The sequence below is a fragment of the Lissotriton vulgaris genome, chromosome 8 (genome assembly GCF_964263255.1).
Source record: "Lissotriton vulgaris chromosome 8, aLisVul1.2, whole genome shotgun sequence".
Lineage (NCBI taxonomy): Eukaryota > Metazoa > Chordata > Amphibia > Caudata > Salamandridae > Lissotriton > Lissotriton vulgaris.
The window spans coordinates 116,960,933-116,983,366 of NC_141696.1; the positions used below are offsets into that span (position 1 = coordinate 116,960,933).

General features: G+C 44.8%; 1 protein-coding gene across 1 annotated transcript in view; it reads left to right on the forward strand.

Moving 5' to 3' along the window:
• The window catches only part of PDE2A (phosphodiesterase 2A), a 1,077,000-nt gene that overhangs the window by 859,659 nt on the left and 194,907 nt on the right, over window positions 1-22,434 (forward strand). The gene's annotated exons all lie outside the window — the stretch shown is intronic.

Here is a 22,434-nt window from a genome sequence, read left to right on the forward strand (position 1 = left end):
CGTTTTCCCCTGTTCCTGCTCATCCTTTTACACGAGTCTTTGCTACAACAGTTCCTGATATTGTATGCTGGCCTGTTCATACCTCTGAACGCAGCTTCTTTCTTCAACTTCTTGGGGAATATTTATAACAAAATGTCGGAGCGCGTTGTTACGCCAAAATTGGAACGCAGCGCCCTGTCATTTTTAAAATGCAGGGATGCGCTCTATTTACAAAAATACGGCTCAGCTCTAAGTGTCCCCTATCGCTGGCACTTATAAAGCTGCCTAGCGACAGTGCAGGCACCCTTGCGCCATGTTGTAAGAATGCCTGCGCTGCAGGGGCAATCGTTTATGCGTAGGAAGGGACACATTCCTGCGCATAAACAGTCTTGAAAATTGATTTGTTCTTTCTATGTGTGCTGCAGAATGCATGGAAAGGGCAAAACAAGAGGAGAAATTAATCATTTCTCCTTGTAGCGCCATTCCAAGACCAGGTTTTACCTGCTCTTAGTTTTTGGCGCTGCCCCAGCCTTGTAAATATGAGGCAGTGTCAAAAAGCAATGGGAGTTGCGGGGGAACACCCACTGCACTGCCCATTGCACGCCCCTTTCATGCCAAGGGAAGTGAGAAAAGGGGCCTTATTTACAAGGTGGCTTTAAGCCACTTTAAGTGGCTTGACTCCGCTTTGTAAATAAGGAAAAGGGGGTATCGCCACCAGAACAGTGCTAAAAGTGAGGTCCTGGTGGCAATATCCCCTTGTAAATATGCCCCTTTGTTTCTTATCCCTGGGCCCCTGATGGGACCAAGAGGAGAGCCTTGCTGAGCAGACATCCTTAAAATGTGTTTGCTGAGAGCCCTGCTTCTGGTATGAATCACTGCTAGGATAATGATAACTCTGCTGTAGCAGACAGCTATCCACTTGCTGATGCTAGGATGAACAGGCAGGGGACTTCCCACAGGACTGGATCATTGCTATTTGGCTGGTAGCCACACTTCTGCAGCTGGCAGCCACTGGATGACATAGTACTTCCCCCAAACTCATCTCTTCTTGCCTCCTAGCACGAGGGCCGAAGCCATTATAAGGCAATGGAAAATTAAATAATTAAGTGGCAGCATTGACTAAAGTAAGCATTAAGAAATGTCAAATGAGCCTGCATATTGTGGCAGTATGATTACACTATTTTAACTTTTATCACATCTCAACACTACAGGGCATAAGTTCAACTTTATTAGTAACACTTTAACACTAGAATATGGCAATTATCATCTGAAAAATGACCAGTTACCTCTGACAAAAGGCTTGCCACTCTACACCTCCACGTGTGGCACTTTCTTTAGGAAAGTCTGATCCATTTGAACTAGAAGAAACTTTTTGTTTGTTGAAGTCTGCAAATTATGCAGGGGTCACCATGGAATAACTTCAGAAAATAAAGTTTGAAACAAAACAAATTGCATACGATTGCCAGTACGCATCATGGTGTTAAATAACACTAGTCCCTTCACTTACGACAGAAGTCATATTTATTAGACCTTCATAAGTTTTTGGTAACATATACAATGGCCATAAAGGGCCTCATTATGATCTTGGCAGACGGGTTACTCCATCATAATAATGAGTATATCCTGTCCGCCGAAATATAAATCCCATTATAGACTATGGGATTTATAGTTTAGTGGATGGGACCGTTGTGACGAAGTAACCCGTGCACAAGATCTAACTCAGGCCCACATTTTTAAAAACTGCGAGTAGGGAATGGATGAGAGATTAATTATCAGAGAAACACTGGAAACCTCCTTATTAGGGAGTGGTAAATGAGATTGTCACTTTCCCTGATATGTTGTATACACCATTGTGAAATGCATGACATACGTATTCAGTAGATGACAAAAGGATGACTCTTATTCGGAACTGTGGTAGTTCCATGCTCGGAAGAAGCACCTGTGATTGCCGGTGTCCCTGTGCTTTAACTGGTCCACCTAGATGAGAGCTGTTGCATTATCACATTGCTCGTCTGGGTGTCAGAGGCAAAGAGCCAAGCCAAGTTCTAAACTCCAGCAAACATAAGGATGTAGGAGCTGGAAAGCAAAAGCCCTGGAATGGATCACCTCGTTCCTCTCCGGCAGAACCCAGAAAGTCCGCCTCCCCCCCTTCCGCTCCGAGGCCATCAAGATCATCTGCGGCGTAGCCCAAGGATCCTCACTCAGCTCAACACTCTTCAATATCTACATGAGCCCCCTCGCCACCATCGCACACAAACACAACATCAACATCATCTCCTACGCCGACGACACCCAACTGATACTCTCCCTCACCAAAGACCCAGCCATCGCCAAAACCAACCTTCAGGAAGGTATGAAAGAGGTAGCAGACTGGATGAAGTACAGCTGTCTGAAGCTCAACTCAAACAAGACGGAGGTCCTCATCCACGGACAATCCCCATCAGCCTGGGACGACTCCTGGTGTCCCACGGCGCTGGGCACCGCACCGACACCCACGAACCACGCTCGCAACCTGGGATTCATCCTGGACTCCTCCCTCATGATGACCAATCAAGTCAACGCCGTTTCATCCTCAAGCTTCAACACCCTGCTTATGCTCCGGAAGATCTTCCGATGGATCCCCACCGAAACCAGAAGAACAGTCACCCAGGCCCTCGTCACCAGCCGACTGGACTACGGGAAAGCCCTTTACGCAGGAACCACAGCCAAACTTCAGAATCGTTTCCAGCGCATACAGAATGCCTCCGCACGACTCATCCTCAACATCCCTCGCCACAGCCACATATCCGCCCACCTGAGAGACCTCCACTGGCTCCCCGTCAACAAAAGGATCACGTTCAGGCTGCTCACCCACGCACACAAGGCGCTCCACAACATGGGCCCCGAATACTTCAACAGCCGCCTCTCGTTCTACACCCCCACCCGCCAGCTCCGCTCCACCAGCCTCGCCCTCGCCACCGTCCCACGGATTCGCAGAACCACCACCGGAGGAAGATCATTCTCCTACCTGGCAGCGAAGACTTGGAACTCCCTCCCCAAAGACCTTCGACTGACCCAGGACCATCTCACCTTCAGGAAACACCTCAAGACCTGGCTCTTCGAGCAGTAGCGCCCCCCCCTCAGCGCCTTGAGACCCTCACGGGTGAGTAGCGCACTTTATAAATGTCTTGATTGATTGATTGGAACTGGAAGTACCTTAGCAAGCACCTTTTTGACGAAAATGATAAGTAGCAAAATCTGCATTGGCCCACATCACCAGGGAATATCAGAAGACTATATTAAAACCTTAATTTTCATAATATAAACTGGGATTGAAAAAGCTCTATAGAGCTCAGTCAGAAAATTGATGTCCAGAGTTAGGCTCTGTTTCAGTAAACAAAGGCATCAATGTTCTCAGTTTTTAAATATAGGCAGATGTGCTTCCTCCATCTACTGACAGAGCTGCTGAAGTGATTTTGCAGTGGTACTCACTTTACAGAGATGATAATTGTGCCCTTTCACTTTTCTAAAGCTTGTATTTTCATAACTAGTATGATTGATCGGTGGCCACCTACCCACAGACCCACAGGTAAGAGGTTTAAATCCTTGTAGGCCTAACTCAATCTTACATCCTCCCATGCTCAACAAAACAGTTACCATTGGGTTGGATAATAGAGCAAATACAGGTTGTGTGCTCTATACATGGTAACTAGGAAATCAATATTTTCGCACTGTCATAGGACAATCATGAGAGTTGTCCTCTATCCCGCCAATCATTAAACCTTCATTTTACCATTCTCTAATTGCTATTCCAGGATTTTCATTTTTTTTAATCACTGGAATAGATTTAAGCAATGGAGTGGTTCGTGAAGGCATTATCCAACACCCCCTCAAACCAACCTGAAACATCCATACAACATTCCTGTAATTTCCTTAGAACTGTGTAGTATTTCTCTAAGAGCACAATTTAGGGAAGATTCTACTCATGGTGTCATGCATCGACTCTTGTGGTCTACGATGGTGGTCTAACCCACAACAGCATCCGTGGACAATATTTTTCTCAACGCAGAAGACTCAAATTAGGCGAATTCATTTGAAAATGAAAATGATGCTAACCACATATGCTTTATCCACTTTTGTTGAATAATTATTCTAAACAAACTCATTACAAATTTCATATTGAACCAAAGATTCCTTAGAATAATATTATAAGCATTAGACCTGTCCAAGGAACACAGTGGTTTAAATTCGACGGATTACTCATCAGCCTACCCTGTGAGATACGCATCGTGGAGAAGCAGGGGTTCCTGAGACCCCAGCCCGCGTGCATCCAAGGTGCTTCGAACGGTAAGACACATGGCTTACCACTGGATGCTCATTACAATCTACCCAGAACAACTGTTAGATTAATGATTGTAGATACATCATGCATTATGAATTATCCACATTTAAGACACCACAATAGGCTTTTGTCTGGTGGAATACTCACTTAAACCTTCACTGCTGTGTTGTCATTCAGATATTTTTTGGAAAGAAATGAGAATCACTTTAGAATCACAAGGCAAATTTCACTTAGAGATTGTAATATCATCTGTTCAAGAATAAGTGAGCCTTGACAATCTCAGTGACCACTCATAATTAACCCAATGGCCTCCACCCTCCATGGCCTAAAACTCTGGTTACCGGCAAGCACTGAAATTTAAATAAATTAAACATGAAAAATATTTAAAATACATTAAATAACATTTGATTGAACATGACATATAACTGTTCATGTCAGTAACTTACAAAAAGGAGCTCTTGCAGTTTGCTGTTTTTTCAGTGGTGATTCAGAAAAGGGGGTGGTGATGAACAGAGTGTCTGAATTAAGCAGACCACTCTTACCCAGTCCAAAGATCAGAGCTTGATCCATCGCCGTTATTTATCTCACTGCACCATCCCAGTTCAGAACCTGGCTATATGCAAATCAGTCTGTCCCTGGCCCAGTGCATCATGGGAACAGGGCAGACTAAACTACCAAGCCAATTCTTCACCAGAAAGGAGACAAGCTACCAGGGACCGGTTTCTGGCATTTCAGCCGTCGTCGGCCCGGCTTGCTTGAATCCTGATGGTGCAGTGAGAAAGGGACTCATGTCTGAGTATACCCTGCCACACCTATAGTGGCCAAAAACGATTCAGAAAAGGGGGTGGTGATGAACAGAGTGTCTGAATTAAGCAGACCACTCTTACCCAGTCCAAAGATCAGGGCTTGATCCATCACGGTTATTTATCTCACTGTACCATCCCAGTTCAGAACCTGGCTATATGCAAATCAGTCTGTCCCTGGCCCAGTGCATCATGGGAACAGGGCAGACTAAACTACCAAGCCAATTCTTCACCAGAAAGGAGACAAGCTACCGGGGACCGGTTTCTGGCATTTCAGCCGTCGTCGGCCCGGCTTGCTTGAATCCTGATGGTGCAGTGAGAAAGGGACTCATGTCTGAGTATACCCTGCCACACCTATAGTGGCCAGTGGTAGCTGCTGCCAATAAAAAGTGGTGGGGCAGCGCAGGGGGAAATTTAAAAAAAAGTACCTACCTGCCGCTGCCAGCTACTGCATGGGTGCTCCTCCACAGTTCCACAGCTTCTTGCACTAGTAGATGGTTTCTGTACAGCCACAGACTCACAGACTCCCCACCCAATCCAGGCGCTGCTCTCATGCTATTACCCAGCATGAGAGAAGCTCCAGGATTGGTCTGAGCGGGCTGGTTTGATGCTTATTAAAAGTAAAAAACGTGCAATAATGGCTGTTTACCAATACAAGCTGTATCACCCTTATGTAGCAGTAGTTTTTTCAGCTCCCACGTTTTCCGGCAAAGCCACAAAGAGGAGAGGGCAGACTGTGGGGCATGCTGTCATATGAAACAAGCAGAGATGGCAGGGTACTTAGACGGAATATCGAACACTCAAATACAGTGGGACAAAATAGTGTGTCAAGAATATCGAGGACAAAAATATTGTGAAGGTAAGTTTCCATAGGTAAGTAAAGTTTTATGATATATATATATATATTACCTACTGGCGGTCGCCGGTAGGTATATATAGTTAGGACCTAGTTACCATAGGAAATTCCGAACATTCTATTGGGAATAACTTTGGCGCCGATTGAGGAATCTGCCTGTAATTTTCCTTAAATTTGCCTCAATGCGCTCCGCTCCTTCCCTGAAAGTTTCGGGGGGCTTCGTCAAGCGGGGGCCGAGAAAAAAGGGGGGTCCCAAAACGTGTTTTCCCCATGTTAATTTCCATAGGGACATTCTGACAAGGCTACAGCTCGAACGGCTGAACGGAATTACACCAGATTTGGCAAAATGGTAGGGACTGGTATGCAGCAGTGCCTTTTGTATGTTTGGTGTAAATCCCTGCAGTAGTTTTTGAGAAAATTGAATTTGAAATTTTTCAAATGGCATTTTCTATGGGACCTTTAGACTCGGCTACAGCCCGAACGGCTGAACGGAATTACACCAAACTTGGCAAAATGGTAGGAACAGGTATACAGTAGTGCCTTTTCTTTATTTGGTGGAAATCCCTCCAGTAGTTTTTGAGAAAATTGAATTTGAGCAAATTATATATCTATATGCGCTCAAAATTCTATTGGGAATAACTTTGGCGCCGATTGAGGAATCTGCGTGTAATTTTCCAGAATTTTGGCCAGCTCTGCTCCGCTCCTTCCCTGAAAGTTTCGGGGGGATTCATCAAGCGGGGGTCGAAAGGGGGGTCCCAAAACGTGTTTTCCCCATGTTAATTTCCATAGGGACCTTTAGACACAGCTACAGCCCGAACGGCTGAATGGAATTACACCAAACTTGGCAAAATGGTAGGGCCTGGTATGCACACGTGCCTTTGCTATGTTTGGTGAAAATCCCTCCAGTAGTTCTTGAGAAAATTGAATTTGAAATTTTTCAAAGGGCATTTTCTATGGGACCTTTAGACACGGCTACAGCCCGAACGGCTGAACGGAATTACACCAAACTTGGCAAAATGGTAGGGACAGGTATGCAGAAGTGCCTTTTCTATATTTGGTGAAAATCCCCCCAATCCCACTCACCGTACGCGCACGGTACGCGTACCGTACGCGTACGTGCGTGTACCCCTACGTGCGCGAGCGAGTTTCTGATTGGCTGGCAGTCGACTGTCAACATTCCAAACTGTCCAAACCAGGAAGTGTTGGCCACCATCTTGTTTTTCAGGAGAACTGAGGCACAAGAGAGCCCAAAACAAGAGTGGAAAAGACGAAAAGGGGGCATGGTAGAGACCCCCCAACCCTCTAGCCCTTCTCAGGGGGTCCCAGAAGGAACCCCAAGGGTAAAAAAAAAAAAACTATGAAATCGAGGGGTACGCACACCGTACGCATACCGTTCGCGTACCCCGCGATTTAAAAAAAAAAAATTTTTTGCACTTGGTGGTCCTTCTGGGACCCCCTGAGAAGGGGTCAGGGGGTCTCTCCCTGCCCCCTTTTCGTGTTTTCCACTCTTGTTTTGTGCTCTCTTGTGCCTCACTTCTCCTGAGAAACAAGATGGCTGCTCAAGTGGTCCCAGAAGTATAATAACATATATAAATGTTATCCGCTAATAGAATTAGCATTTACAAAACCTTTGAAATTTATTGAAAAAAAATATAGGTTTCACGCCTGATATAGTTAGGAATTAGCATTTAAAAAACCTTGCAAATTCACTGAAAAAACCATAGGTTTCAGGCCTTATATAGTTAGGAATTAGCATTTAAAAAACCTTGCAAATTCACTTAAAAAACCATAGGTTTCAGGCCTTATATAGTTAGGAATTAGCATTTAAAAAACCATTGAAATTGCTCCTATATAATTAGTTGTACTAACTATATTTCGCGCACCAGCAATCCACTGCTGATGATGTCACATATTACATCATTCATGACATGGTCAGTGACATCACTGATGACATCACTGATGACATCTCAAATGACATCACTGATGACATCACTGATGACATCTCATTTGACATCACTGATGGCATCATCCAGTGACTGTGTGTTTCTGTAAAGTTTAAATATGTTTTACATATTGAAGAATGAGTGGATGTATAAGTGTCTGGATGAAGGATTTAGTAGGTGCATGACTGACTGTATGAGTGAGTGATTAAATGTGTCTTACTAAATGCATGGGTTAGTGACTAAACTGTCTGAGTGTGTGCATCAGTATGTCTGTTGTTGGCGGGAGCTGAGGGGACGCGGGAGCTGAGGGGAGGCCCGGCCGAGGGGTAAGCGGGGGCTGAGTGGAGGCGGGAGCTGAGGGGAGGCGGGGGCTGAGAGCAGGTGGGCTCAGGAGAGGCTGGCGCTGAGGCGTGGGCTAGATGCAGCAGCAGCACGCAGCCCCAGCAACATTGATGCCATTTACTGGTCCATTGGCGGTACAAAAGGGGTTGGTGATGGACGGAGCTTCTGAATCAATCAGACACTCACACCCAGTCAAGAGATCTGGGTTTAATCCATCACCGTTCTTTAGCCCACTCTGCCACCCCAGTTCAGACATGGCTATATGCAAATCAGTCTGACCCTGTGCCTCATGGGAACAGTGCAGCCCGAACTGCCAAGCCATGTCTTCCCTGGACCGGAAACAAGCTTCCGAGGACCAGTTACTAGCATTCCAGCCTTCTTCAGCCCGGCTTGCTTGAATCCAGTGGCAAAGTGAGCAAGGGACTCACGTCTGAGTATACCCTGCCACACTTATGGTGGCCAAAAGCGGTACAAAAGGGGTTGGTGATGGACGGAGCTTCTGAATCAATCAGACACTCACACCCAGTCAAGAGATCTGGGTTTAATCCATCACCGTTCTTTAGCCCACTCTGCCACCCCAGTTCAGACATGGCTATATGCAAATCAGTCTGACCCTGTGCCTCATGGGAACAGTGCAGCCCGAACTGCCAAGCCATGTCTTCCCTGGACCGGAAACAACCTTCCGAGGACCAGTTTCTGGCATTCCAGCCTTCTTCAGCCCGGCTTGCTTGAATCCAGTGGCAAAGTGAGCAAGGGACTCATGTCTGAGTATACCCTGCCACACTTATGGCGGCCAAAAGCGGTAAAAAAGGGGTTGGTGATGGACGGAGCTTCTGAATCAATCAGACACTCACACCCAGTCAAGAGATCTGGGTTTAATCCATCACCGTTCTTTAGCCCACTCTGCCACCCCAGTTCAGACATGGCTATATGCAAATCAGTCTGACCCTGTGCCTCATGGGAACAGTGCAGCCCGAACTGCCAAGCCATGTCTTCCCTGGACCGGAAACAAGCTTCCGAGGACCAGTTACTGGCATTCCAGCCTTCTTCAGCCCGGCTTGCTTGCATCCAGTGGCAAAGTGAGCAAGGGACTCACGTCTGAGTATACCCTGCCACACTTATGGCAGCCAAAAGTGGTACAAAAGGGGTTGGTGATGGACGGAGCTTCTGAATCAATCAGACACTCACACCCAGTCAAGAGATCTGGGTTTAATCCATCACCGTTCTTTAGCCCACTCTGCCACCCCAGTTCAGACAGGGACAGACTAATTTGCATGTAGCCAGGTTCTGAGCTGGGATGGTGCAGTGAGCTAAAAAACGGTGATGGATCAAGCCCTGATCTTTGGACTGGGTAGGAGTGTTCTGCTTAATTCAGATACTCTGTCCATCACCACCCCCTTTTCTGAATCATTTACTGGTCCATTGTCTCCGGGCCCAAGATTACTGGGTCTGGCATTTGCAAGTCTGGTAATTTAGGTCCCAGTGACACCCGACAACCTGTAATTGCCCCGAACAGAATTACCCTTGGGAGATACAACATTGGACCACTGGTAATAAGGACCCAAGGCCCTGCAACACATGAGGCCCAGGATAATGGACCCCACTTCCTGTAACCAGCAGGGCTAGGAAGTTGAAGGGGCAAAAGCTCCAGGGTGGGTGTGATTAGAGACAAACTCCAAAGAAGGTCATCAATGTGTCTGGAACAGTGTATTGGTGCTCGCTCTTTGCTAGCTTGTATATGTGTAGCATCTTTCATGCACAAGAAAACACTTTATATGAGCTCACAAACTGGTGTAGCCATCAAATGCATGCCTTGAGCTTTTGCATCCTTGGTTGAGAGTTGCCATTTCATTATTTCGTAAACAATCATTATAATCATCCCTACTTTTAAAGCGTGAACATATCACCCCTTAAGTTTTCAAGGCACTAGGGGTGGTCAGGGAGATTCAGAGCCAGATGTAGGAAGCCAAATTGCGATCGCTAACACTGAAATTCACAGAATTTCAGCATTTGCCATCGCAATTTAGCTGTGAGCAATGTAGGTAGGCAAATACCCAAACGCAAAATAAGGAATCGCAAAAATTGTGATTCCTTATTTTGCACAAGCATTCAGAGAATCGCAATTTGCGTTTCCCTAAATGCTATGCTAGCAGGCATTGCAAATTGCTATTTCTTTTCAAAAAGCCCATTTTGGCTTTTCACAGAGTGCCATGTGCCCTCAGGGAATGTATGTGCCCCACATGTGCACACATGCATTTCAGGGGTACAACAGGGAGGACTTTTGGAACCCTTGCACCCTTGAAATTGTGCCCGCAATTAGCGAGTGCCTCTTGGTTCCTTGCAAATTGCGGGCACAAATCCTATTCATGCCTTTGGGCCTCTTGGCCCATAGGAATGAATGGGATGGTATTCCTTGATTGTGAATCTCAATTTGCGATTCGCAAATAAGGAATTTTAAGGAATCACAAATATTTTTGTGATTCCTACCTACATTCAATTTTGCAAGTCCTTAATAGCGAGTCCTTAATTGCTGGTTTCCAGCCTGTGCAGCTGTTACAGTTGGCGCCTCAGATATAAGCCACGTCATTGGCGATATTGTAAATTGAGTAGGTAATTGATAGCTTTAGAGAGCTAGTGTTAGCATCTCTTCACTGTCAAGAGATATGAAATCAAAGTCATTATCAGCAAAGAGCATATGAGTGGCAGATGGGCCCACATGGGTTACTTGCCAAGCATATACTCTTTTCAAAGCCCGTGGGCCCTGTTCCCAGAGCTCCATTAAGGCAGCCATGTTGCCTGGTTTGCTTTTTAATAGTTCACCGAGCATTTGGAGCATACAAACTAATCAACAGGGGCTCATTTATACTTAGTTTCCATTTAATTAATATGCATAAACATGATTGCAGTTTCGATTAATAGGAACATCATGTTTGTTTGCCATTAAATCCGGGGGGAGGGGGCTGCGGGCTTAAGGATAAGTGTTGAAAAAGTGCTCGTACATTGCATTACATTTTAATTTCCAAGCTGCCTATGTCCCAGTAGCAACTTTCAGTCGTATTTAAGCGCGATGAGAGAATCAAATGAATGGCGAAGGAATAATAATTAAGCCCACGAATAAGCGCGTCTGCTTCTGCGCACTACCAAGCATTTTTCCAGATTTTTGCTTTCTGTTGCGGTGAGTACTAAAGGGCCAGAGGTACTAAGCCATTTTATGGACCCAACCCCTGCAATTCGCAAACTTAGAGAGGTTGTAACTGCAAAATGGCTTTTTGGTATGTACTAAACCCATTTTACCACTAGGGAAATCAGTTTCTTCATTCAAGAAACTGATTGCTTGCGCTGTTTTGATTTTGCGCGTATTCTTTGCAGGAATGGAGAAAGCCAGCCGCGGCCGGTAGTGGGAATACCTGCCGGGTGGTGACGTGGGGAGGGGGAGGGGCAGAGTGGGGGGTAGTAATGTATGGATTACGGACCTTAACAGGTAAGTAAACATATAAATAAATAAAACGAATTTTGCTGTGCGCACTGCATCGCATTTGGGAATGCAGTGCACGCAAGGAAGTTCGTTTTATTTATTTATATGTTTACTTACCTTTTAAGTTCCGTAATCCATACATTACTACCCCCCACCCTGCCCCTTCCCCTCCCCACGTCACCGCCCGGCAAGTACTCCCACTAGCGGCCGCGGCTGGAGAAAGCCCAACGTCTCATTGCTACAGGGCAGATCACCGTGGAACATCATTTACCTGACTAGGAACTAGTTGATTATGACCTTTCCCTTCTGGGGTAACCTGGTTTCCAACTCATGAAGTAGCATTGGTGGAAGAACAACTAGACATTCAGGGCCTTATTACGAGTGGGCGGGAATGTCGGTGGGGCCAGCAACAAGGTTACCAGCTGCATCGGGAATGATAAGAACCCCTGGATACCTGCACCACTGGTCATTTCTAACCCACCAACCCTTCAAGGGCCCCAGAACTATTCTTGAAATCTATGCAGAAGACTGTCCACTGTGAGGATGACTGGCGGGACCCATTTTTAAAAACATGCCTGGAGTACCAGTATACACTCAAATTGAAGAGACTGGGAAGGAACTCCCTAATGACCTCTAACCTGTCTCAAAGGCAATTTTCTACCAGGCCTTTGAGAGGCTTTGAATATAGTCCCCCTAAGCTTGTTAACATACATCACCAGAGGCACATTGTCATTCCATAGGAAGACACATCAGAAGCCTTGCTGCTGGGCCAGGCTCTTGAAGGCAGAGGTGCCCAGAGGCAATTCCAGGGCATTGATCTGGAGCCCCTGTTCTGTTGAGACCACAAGCCTCTGTGAGACAATCATGGAAAGCAGCTGATTCCCAGCTTGTCATGCTTGCATCAGACTCAACGATGATGTACCACAAACATCTTTGCCTTACAGTGGCTTGAAGCTGAAAATGAGCTATGTAGTTTGGCCTGAGAATCCTTATGAAGAGAGAAGTGGGGTAATTAGGTGGAGGCGGTTGGTTTTCCAGCGCTTCACAGCTTTATAACTGGGGCTCCTGGCTTTATGGTATTTTCTTTTAAAATTTCCATCTGTATTTATCCATATTTATTTATTGCCCATTTTTTATTGGTACTTATACATATTTATTTTATGTTTGAGTCATAAAATGGTATATTTCCACATTTATTAACACCTTTCATGCGCAGGACAGCTCCCGACCGTCATGAGTCACAGTAGACGTGTGCTCATGACGGCCGGGAGCCGTCCGAACTTTTCCGCTCCGCCCACGCGCGATTAATTCCCCGCCTGTGCAAGAGAATTAATCAGTTGGTGGGGTTCGGATGGCTCCCAGCCATCATGAGCACACGCCCACCGTGATTTATGACAGGCGAGAGCGGTCCCGAATACCCGAAAGCCACACCCAGCCCCACCCCCCTCGCACCGCAGCAGAATTTGCCGCGCGGCGAAGGGGTTAAACTGATAAGCATGCACTCATTCTTGTATTAGCAAATTAAGCAGGCAAATATAATAAAACACTACTCTGACCGGTCAATATTAGTCTTATCCTGTTTATCAATCCCAATGGTGTCTATCTGCTTAGCAGTTGGTCTGGGGTTCATGGACAACAAGGAGAGTCACTCAAAAGAAGCACAATTCCTGTATTTGTTTTGCTTTAAAAAAATAAATACAGACAAAAAATAGACTGATTTCTGTCTGTATTTATTAAAAATCAGTCAACATTTAAAACTGGAATCCTTATTTATAACTAATTGGGATTGAGAAGACGTCTTAAATGGAGGCAATGAGGTGGCCAACTAGACCAATGAGGCCTCACAGGGTAAGAGAGTGACAGAGAAGGGCTCATTTTAGTCTCTTTTTGATAACAAAATTCTCATTAGGACTAGGTCTTAGGCTGCACAATTCTGTGTCCACTGTGAAACACAAGAAGTGCGAGAAGTGGGGAGAGAATGTGGCCTAACGGCTAGGGTGGTCGAAATTGGAGCTCGGGAACCGGCTCAACATTCTGTGATTCTGGGCAAATCACCCAATCTACCCGTGCCTAACAAAAAAATTAATGTGTCTGTCTGTAACGTGGCTGGTGCTCATGTAAAGCACTCTGATACCTTCAAGTCTAGTTTGTGCTGGATGTATGTCTTTACAACGCATGCTTTTTCCACGCATGCCTTTACAACGCAGGTTTTACAACGCAAGTCGTTACAATGACTTGCGTTGGGGGGCGCTGGATAGTGAATAGTTTAATTTACTATTCCAACTCCAGTCCCCGTGGATAGTAGGGAAGGTTTTGGATAGTAAATTAAACTATTCCCTATCCTACAGCGCCCCCCAGCGCAAGTCGTTGTAACGACTTGCATTGTAAAAGTTGCGTTGTAAAGGTACTCCGTGGAAAAAGTTTCGTTGTAAAGGATGTTTCCCGTTTGTGCTATGTAAAACTCTACAAAAAAAGATAGGACTGTGAGGGAATGCAGAACCCCACATGAAAGCCCTGACAATGGAGATTGTCAGATTGAGGTATTGGACATTTGCGCATCAATATGATTTCATCCAGATAAATGATGAGATGAATGCTCCTGGTGCAGGGCTGTGCAGCCACACCTCAACAGTCCATGGGGAAGCACCAAGCGGCAGAAGGCAGGCCCACAGATAGCAACAAAATCGGAACATCTAGCCCTACCACTGGAATTTCAGGACCTGCTGATCGTCTTTGAAGATGGGACACAGAAATAGGCATCCTTCTGGTCAGTCATCAGAAATCCAGGTGTCTCTCTGTAGATGGATACCCTACATCTTGAAGGAAGTTTTTGAGTTTTTTAAACAAAGACATTATGAGCAGAAGAAACCATTTCAAACCCTAACATATTTTTGATGATTGACACACACCTACCTTAAATAGAAGCTTTGTGTAGTGGGGGCCAGGCTCGGCGACCAGTTTCTGTGGGCAGCCATCTCTCACTGTGCTCAGACTTCAGCTGAGAAAAGTGGCTCTTGGCCAGGTCCTATGCCCAAACGTCTATAGGGGACTAAGCAAGGCCCTGCACAGCTTTTGACCCGTGTCCAGAGTGCGTATTGTGCAAGGGGATTGATATGCATATTTGCAGTGTTAATTGTGTTTATTTTTATAATTTTTTTTTTAAGATTTGGAAAAACAGTACATTGTAATTTTCTGAAAATGCATGCATTGACCAACACATCAGTAGGCACAAATTTGGATCGCCAAATCCTGTGAAATAATTTTTTTAATATTTTTGGGAAGCAGTGTCTATCCCTCAGGAACCACCCATATCCTTACTAGGACTGGGGAGGCCCCCTCACCTCCCTTATATCCCTTCACATCACTTTCTTTTACAAGATTCAAGCTTTGTGATTGGCATACTGTAATAGCCAACACAACAAAAAGTTTCAACTGCTGTCAGCTAGTCAGATTGTCTCAGTGGAGTAGCTAGGTGGGAGCGGGGGCAGTCCACACCGGGGAGCACTGTTTTTGGGGCGGCGGAGGTGAGCAAGTCGTGTCTGTCAACTACTGCTATCTCCCCGCCCCAGAGTACAAGTCGGCTGTTGGCCGCCAATGCCACACCCCCCCACTCTTACCTCCACCCTGCAGCAAACATTGGGTCTGCCCTGGGTGGCAGTAGGTCTAGCTACGCCGCTGGATTGTCTGGATCCCCGGATTTGTGAACTCCACATTGGATGTGTTAAAAACAATGCCTCCTCTTCCAATGTGAATTATTTTTTTTGCCCAAATTTATCAGGGTTCCAGGAACCTGGGGGCATAATATCAAGGGATTTATTTCTGCTTTTTTGGCTTTAAAAGCCAAGAAAGCGGAGATAAAATTATCTCCCTATCAGCAACAGGGTGCTAACACGCAAATTCGCATGTTAGCCCCCTTTTTCTCTACGCTTCCCCTTGCATCTCTAATGAGATGCAAAGGCGGCGTTCCAGAAAAAATAATAGGAGAAATATTGTTAAGCAACATTTTTCCTATTATCAAGGATATCACTAACCCTGTTAGTGATAAAAAAAGCAGAGCTAACCGCGGTTAGCGCTGCTTTTTTTACACCTAGTATTTTCCTTACTTAGCCATGATATCCTATGGAAGGTGGATATCACTGGCTAAGTTTGTGAGCCCCTATCATCAAGCTAACGCCAAACTTCAAGAGATTTTCGTTGGTTTTCCAGCGATAATCTCTCATTTGGCAGTTAGCGCGAGGATTTTTATCACTTCTGACATAAACGTTGCTAATAGCAAGTTATCTCCGCAATAATTTCCGGCGATGCTTAGGGATAAAAAAATCGTTGCAAAGCCTAGTTAGCAATAAATATCGCTACTCGTTGGTAATATGCCCCTGATCTGTGAAGGATCTGCAATTATCGGTCGAGTCATATAGATATATTTTTACCATCAACCCTTTGAAGACACCAGACACATTTTTATAATGCTAATTTTTCCAAAACTACTGAAAGATTTACACGGAACCATGGAGAGGTGCACCCCTGAGTAAAATTCTAAGGCCTCATTGATGGCATTTTGGTATAGGACAGTGCTTCCCATGCCAAAGTGAAAGGACAGGAATGCACCATATTTAAGGTGCATTTCTGTCATTTCTGCCTACTCTGGCGCCGTCTTGGCAGCCTTGCACCAATGGAGGCACCCTTGCACCATGCTGCAAGGGTGCCTCCATTGCAGGCAGGATTGTTTTTGTGCAGGAAGGTGTAACTTCCTGCACAAAAACAATCCTATGAGGCATGTTCCTCTTTCTATGTGTGCTGCACTTGGAAAGAGGATAAAATGAGAAGAAATGAAGGTATTTCTCCTCATTACACCTCACCTCGGGACGTGTACGGATTTGGCGCTTCCACAGGTTTACATGTGTTTGTAAGTCTGAGGAAGTGTCAGATTGCATGGGTGTTGCATGGGAACATGGAACGCCTCCCTGGCGCAGAGTAAGGCGGCGCAATGATTTGCGCTGCATCGCCTCACTCGGGATTCATGAAGCCACTCAAAACCGCGCAGTGTGGCTTTGCATGGCTTTATAACTCTTTATGAGAGACCTGCGTCATGCATGTACCACTTTACATGGTGCAAATATTGACGCAGGGCTCTTATAAATAAGTCCCTTAACCCCTTGCATGCTCAGGACGAGCTCAGCTCGTCATGAGCTACAGTGCTCCGGTGCTCATGACGAGCTGAGCTCGTCATGGCCTTTAGAACGCTCGCACGCTGGGCTAATTCCCCCGCTGTGCTGAACGTTCTAAAGAAATGGGTGTGGCCGTGACGAGCTCAGCTTGTCATGAGCACAGGAGCACTGTAGCTCATGACGAGCCGAGCTCGTCATGAGCATGGGGGCGCTGCGTGCGCCCCCCCCCCCATCCCCCCAGCACAGCGGGGGAATGTACCCAGCAGGGAAGGGGTTAAGTCCTCATTTACAGGAGGTCTGCACCGCCAAAGCGTCACTTTTTATGACAATCTGGTGGCGCAGGCCTCTCAATCACATCTATGAGGCGACTCAAGGCCCCCCTCTGTGGTTTTGCATGGCCTCATGGATATGGAGTAAGGCAAGGCAGCACAAATCGCTAACTTGCCGCACTCTACGTTCCGTGGACGTTGCTGTGGGTGTTCCCACTCAACACCCACGGATTTTGACGCTACCAAGATTTGCAACATCATATCAACCTTGAACTGCACCAAAAAATTTGCACCTCCCCAGATCAGGCGTAACGAGGGGAAATGTTTACATTTCTCCTTGTTTTCTCTTCTTTCCATGTGTGCTGCATTTTACAGCGCACATCGAAAGAGTTTTTCCTCTTATGATTGTTTTTGTGCAGGGAGGTGTCCCTTCCTGCACAAAAACAATCATGCCAACGACTAGAGGAGAGGATGTGGCCTCAAGGCCAGAGCTGCTGACTTTAGAGCTGCAGAACCAGGGTCGAGCCTTGGCGTCGGATCAGCATCCTGCGATTCTAGGCGCCTGCATTGGCGCTCAGCTGCAAATTGTGCACCGGCTGAAAGGACAGGAATGCACCGTATCTTGAAAATGCGGTTCATTCCTGCTCTTGCAAATTGGTGTAGATCACAGCAGAAAAAAGACTTGCGGTGCTGCCCTACGTCAATTCTTTGTAAATGAGGCCCTTCCTGTCTTGCCAAGTTTGGTGTCATGCCAGTCCTCAGTTTTTGCTGCGGCGAAGAACATTTCTATGAAAATTTCTGCATTTAAAAATTCTTGGGAAATTTTAGTGCCAGTTTGCCAAACAGCACTAAAGCTATAAGCAAACCAAGAAATGTATTTTTCATGGGTGTTAATACTATCAATAACTAGGCAGTTGCTATCCGCTGCGATGTAACATATACTTAAAGTGATGGCTGCCATAAACTTTAAAAACTAGCATTGCAGTTAGCAGGACTGGAAGAGCATTAAGTATGTCTTTGAGCATGACACCCCACTTCAGCAGCAGATTCCTGTAGCTGCATCAGGGCCCTCTCCAGAGCTGATTTACAGTCCTGGTTGTAATTGAGGCACTTTGTGCGGATTGCACTTCGTGAGGGAGGTGGCATAAAGCCTGCATCCCCCGAAGAGAATTTCAGACAGCGCCCCCCTCGGCATTTTATCCTAATAAATTATGCAGCAATAAAATGAATGTTCACATGAGAACACAGATAGCAGACTGCAGGAGGCTTGTCTCCGTTTGCACTCTGTCAGAAAGGATTTAGAGGCAGGATGCTCTTTCAAGTCCAGTCATAGCAGCTAGAAGAGAGATAGCTAACATCTGCTAACAGCTCTAAAGTGCTTTGCATAATTTGTGTCCTTGTAAAAAGAGGGGCTGGTTCAGCAGCGTGCTCTTAATGTCTCATGCCTGGCTGGCTTCCTCTCTTGGTTGGAGCCTGGAGGGCACTTGGGTTCTGCCCTCCTTAACACCAGGCAGATCAGGCTTAGCTTCTAGGCAGTGTTTTGAAAAGGTTTCAGAGTATGAAGTGCTATCTAGCTCCTGTTCGTAGCTCCAACGGGCCACATATATCAACCAAATTTACGCTCGCAAACGGCCTATTCGCTGGATTTCAGCATTTGCAAACGCACTTTAGCTGTGTGCAATGTAGGAAAGAAAAACCTATTCAAAAAATAAGAAATAAGAAATCACGAGCCATATGTATGAAGCCTTTTTCCGTTTGCAAATGGGAAGATTCTCAGAATCGGCCCGTTTGAGAATTGGAAATAGCCTTTTGTGATGTACCATCCCAAAAGGCCATCGCTAAATAGAGAATTGCCAAATTTACGATTTTCTATTTTGCTAATGCAATTAAGGAATTGCAAATTGCGATTCCTTAAATGCAATTCTGGAAGCACCAGTAATGTGCTATTTGGCCTTAAGGAATTGCAAATTACCACCAACTTCAAGTTAGTGGTAATTTGCGATTTTCTTTAAAAAAGCACTTTTTTGAATTTTTTAAAGTGCCATATGTTGCATATATCTGCCCTTAGGGCATGTATCTGCACAAAATGTGCACACATGCATATTTCAGGGGTGCAACAGGTGTCCTTTTGGCACCCTTGCACCCTCGAAATTGCATTCTCAATTTGCGATTCTCTAATTGATAATCGCAAATTGAGAATGTCTTTCCATTCATTCCTATGGGCCTTTTAGCCCATAGGAATGAATGGGAAGGTATTCCTTATTTGTGAATCTCAATTTGCGATTCACAAATAAGGAATATGTGGGATTTGCAACGTTTTTTGCAAATCTTACATACATTGCATTTTGCAATTCTCTAATTGCGATTCTCTAAAAATCGCAATTTGAGAATCGCAAAACTTTTTTGATACATATGGCCCGCAACATTTGTGATTCCCTGTTTTGCGCATGCATTTAGAGAATCGCAATTTGCAGAAAGATCACTGATGACGCCATCCAATAAGACTCTCTCACTTCAACTGAAGCAAATTACTATCAAGCAGACCATTACATGCTATGCGCCTCACCCAAACTACTGTTCTAACTAATGATGCATTGAGTACAGAACTATTAATCCACATAATTGCGTGTGAATACACATTGTGAACCCCATTGGGAATTTGTAAACCCTTAAAGGCTCATGGGCCCTTGTTGGACCGCCTGCAGTGCTCACAAGCTCAGTTCCGGGGCCCGAATCTGACAGGGGGCTCATCAAGGGCCCAAAAGCCCTTTCTGCCTGATCTCCGAATCCTGTCTCATGGTCTGCAGACCCTGACGCAAAATCTATTATTTTCTTCATTTTGTTCCAGGAGCAGGGGGGGTGTCCCTTTGGAGCCCTCAAACTTATACCCCAGGGAAATGGGGTGATTCTCCTATCCCTTTACAGCTACACTATTTTTTTAAGTATATGGGGAGAGAGCCCCTCAATCTGTAACAGAAGTTGCAATATAATTTTGAAGGTTGTGGCCAGCCTTTGAGAGCCTTCATGGACCCAACTTTGGATCAGTGGACACGAAATGGACGACGGGAGATAAATATGCAGAAAAAAAAGAGGGACCCCTTAGTCTCACCAAAGAAAATGGGGTACTCTTAACACGAATGTGTTACAGCTTATGACAAATGTAACTGTCTCTTGTTTTTCTCTCGGGGGATTTGATTTAGTCCTGTTAATAGATCTTTGATTGCCCCCTACCAAAAGAAGGGGAATATTAGGGTATGAAATTGTTGTCTTTGTTTTATTTTGTCAAATAACATTGATCAGATGTACTATGCACCAATGTTTTGGATATTATGATAGAATATTTTAAAATTTTCATTGCACATTTTTTAATACATTCTGTATTGACTTCTACTTTGGACAGTGTCTTTGAGCTTATTGTTTGAGGTTTGTTGCTGTCTTACTTTCTATATCTACTGGTTGCCTGAGATGAAATGAGATTGAGGGATGTGAATTGTGTGTTTAGAAAACCAAGGAAAAACCCAGTTCTTACTCGATGAGATAAATACGTATTTCTTTATAGGTTACATTTGTTGTCTGCCACGGGTCCATGATCCTGGTATTGAAGACCTTCTGGGGACTAAGAGTCCTGATATCTTCTTAACCCTTTCAGGGCCACTAGCAAGTTTTGAAATGCTAATTTGTCTAATCTAGTTCATGGATTGTTACCATATGAAGCAAAGGCAATTCCTTGATAAAGGTCTTTTTCATGACCTTTGACGACGGTAAACATCATTTACAACGCGGTGTTTACAGCGCAGTGCATTTACAACGATGCCATTACAAAGCAAGTCGTTAGTAGGACTTGCGCTGGATGGCGCTGTCGGACAAGGAATGTTGTAATTTTATATTCCAACACCTTCCCTACTGTTACATGGACTGGTGTTGGAATATAAAATTATAATATTCCAAAATCCGCGCCCTCCAACGCAAGTCGTTGTAACGACTTGCGTTGTAATGCCCGCGTTGTCAAGTACCGTGATCTAAAAGATCGCGTTGTACTGACATACATCCTTTGACGACACTTAAAGCCTCTGGTGAGATGGCCCAATGAAATCTCATTAACTTTTGCTTTGGAAAGTTTTGTGCAAATTTGTTGAAATGTGTATGTATAAATGTGTGCATTGTCAGTGAAAAGAAATGTGGCCGAATAAAACGTTATTGAGAGAAGCAGTCCTACCAGGCACACCTTCATGAATGTAATACAACAGTGCAAAGGCCAAGTCCCATAGTCTTACTACAACACAGCCTACCGACAAGAGTAAAACAGTATTTACTGCCTCACAACTTACATTTTACAATAACTTTGCTGAAGGAAAACGACTCCGCCAATAGTCTCTAGTCCTCTTTAAAGTGATTTCTCCTCGTTGTATGCTTTTAGCCTCTTGCATCCCCATTTTAATGAAATATATTTTACTTTGAAGCTTATATATGCAGATGTGCAGAGTGCAATATGTTATTTATTACCATTCTTGAGGGAGCGGGAGGGCATCATGGCATACTCATCTATATATATATCTATATATATAAAAACGAAAGTATGTCCCTGTGTCCTTTATGCATTACTACACCATTCATCCGATCGACATGAAACTTGGGGAAGTTGTTGAGTACACTCCCGCGAAGGTTTCTGGCAAAAAATAAAGTTAAACAAATTGTTAAAAGTTGATGAGTACGCTCCCACAAAGTTTTCTGGCAAAAATAAAATGTGTTAAATATCGGCCCCCCGGACCCCCATGGCCCTCATAATCTTTCTGAACGTTTACAGTTTCCGGTGCGACTCGCTTTTGCAATGACCATCAACAAAGCACAAGGACAATCGCTGCACGTGTGTGGACTAGATTTGGAGAATCCGTGCTTCTCACATGGACAACTGTATGTGGCCAGCTCACGCGTCGGAAAAACTTCTGATTTATTCGTGTACGCACCAGACAAAAAAACAAAAAATACTGTGTATCCACAAGCACTCAAATAAATAGAATTAAAACAACACTTTAAAATGTTTTCCATAGTAAAATGAATAAGTTTCAATAAAAATGACACAATGTAAATTGAATATTATCATAACAAGTTTCCTTAAATTTCCTTTCTTCTGAGATTGCAGCATAAGCATAAGCTAGTTCTAAATAAATAACAGAAAACGTTACTTCTTAAGGCCACCGTGGGCTCAGCAAGTCAGTCTTGGATACTTGCACACAAATCTGCTCTGATGTTGATTTTCTAAGTTTGGGGTGTTGTTTTTTCT